The sequence below is a fragment of the Capsicum annuum genome, unplaced genomic scaffold (assembly GCF_002878395.1).
Source record: "Capsicum annuum cultivar UCD-10X-F1 unplaced genomic scaffold, UCD10Xv1.1 ctg77855, whole genome shotgun sequence".
In the NCBI taxonomy this organism is placed as follows: Eukaryota; Viridiplantae; Streptophyta; class Magnoliopsida; order Solanales; family Solanaceae; genus Capsicum; species Capsicum annuum.
This window is the reverse complement of record NW_025888289.1, coordinates 1-2016: the sequence shown is the minus strand read 5'-3', so window position 1 is coordinate 2016 and position 2016 is coordinate 1. Positions and strand designations below refer to the sequence as shown.

Sequence of the window (2016 nt, the reverse complement as noted above, 5' to 3'; positions counted from 1 at the left end):
TACTGATTTTACATGGGCTATATATACATGTGATGTGCAGTGATTGTACTCAAGAAAATAAAATCTTCTCTAATAGAATAATGATAATTCCATTCTCTTCTTCATCTTCTTTCTTATCTGATTCTTAAACCTCAAAGCTTCTTGATTCTCTTAGCTCCACTTATTCAATTCTTTATTGATTCATCTATAATTCTCCAGTTATTACATGGTATCAGAGCAGTGATCACTACTTATTTTGCGAAATTCTAAATCACAGTTCTCAATTCTTCTTACTTTATTGAATCGTCTACTGCAATGGAAGCAGAAATTGGTGTTTTTGGATCGGGGCAAACCAGTGGATCGAATACATCTCAAGGAACAAACAAACAAAACTAATAAGGATGACTAAAATGATTCTCTTCGTCAGAGCTTTCTTTCTTATAATTAGCCTTCTCATTTTCTTAGGAGCTGAAGCAAGAACTTTGCTAGGTATTATTCTCTCTCTCATAATATATTTTTACAATATCCTTGGTAAATTGTAACACTGCAGTTTTACTCCTTATTCCCCCTTAACATTACTATTCATTATCATTATTTTTAGTTAATCCACTTGAAAACGTTACGGTTGACTGCATGGAGTAATTAATGTTGCATGTTGTAAGCAGATAGCATTCAACTCTCTTATATGCCGTAATATATAGTTTATTCATTGAAGCTGTGCAGAAAATGGCGTTATATTGCCGCCTCTTTTCTATTTTCCTTTATCATGGATAACATCAAATTCAGAATTTAGAATTATAGGACTCCATATACAAATATTTGCTAATATAGATATTACTGTATGATGTCAGTCAAAATTAAGCAGAGATTCTTAAGCGGCTGACTCACAAATCTACCTCTACTTAGGGGTAATTAATCAACCTCTATCTATCTTCTCTTAATTTTTTTTTTAAAAGGGACAGTTCGAGACACAAAGTATCTCATATTAGCAGAATCCATAGAAGAGCAGCACCTCAAGGCCCAAGGGGTGTGATGTAGATCGGCTTACTCTAAAGTAAACATTAGTGACTATTTCCATAATTCAAACTTGTGACCTGTAAGTCACAAATTTACTATTGCCCCAACCTCCTAGGCTCCCTTCTCTCTCTCTCTCTGCTCGATCTGTTATTGAGTACTAGTAATTAACTAGAGAACTTAGTCATGCTTCTTTAATTAATTTCCTTTAGCAAGCACCTAATTAATTAATTTTGTATCATGTTATATGCTAATAAATTAGTTATGCGTGATGCTTCAGGGAATCATCATCATGGGTGAAGTTGAAGGCAGAAAGTGGTAAGTATGGAAGGGAGCCATACAAAACACCTTCACTACCAGCATCATCTCCACCAAACAAGCAAGAAATAGTTGGAAGGCATGGTCGTTTATTACCCCCTCCTGCTCCCAAGCATGATCCAATCATTGGTGAACTCACAACAACTAGTCCTCATCATGATGAGGTACTAATTATCTTGCTTCCAACTATTACTACTAGTTCATCAGTTGGCGTGAAGCACGAACACGTACACGCACCACCACCACCAAAGCCAGCAGGTGAGCAGCGTCCAGAAGAGCAGCACCGCCACTACTACTCAGCATATGAATAGTAACCAACACTTGCCTCTTCAGGCCGGCTTCCTATTAAGTTTTTTCTACTCTCGTCCTTTAGCATACCCTTTGCATGGCGAGAGTATTAGTGCATGTATTATATATGTTTACGACTAAGTTAGTAGTATATATAGTGTTTGGGGCCATTATACCAAAAATATTCTTTATCCAAACTATTTTGTCAAATACCCACAAGTTTTAAATCCTTTGTCAAATATCCACTTAATTTCGCCTCACCACCAACTTTGACAACTTAGCAATTTCAGCCCCAACCTTTATAATAATTCACTTTAACCCAATACTTCCAACTTAATAAATTTACCCACAAGTTTCTAATAATACACTTCAACCCACTCCATCATCCACCACTATATATATTAAAATAATATCTAG

The 2016-nt window shown here is 35.7% G+C and overlaps 1 pseudogene; it reads left to right on the top strand.

Annotated features, from left to right (window-relative positions):
- Positions 1–180: 180 nt before the first annotated feature.
- LOC124894829 lies at positions 181–1757 on the top strand (annotated as a pseudogene).
- Positions 1758–2016: the final 259 nt, after the last annotated feature.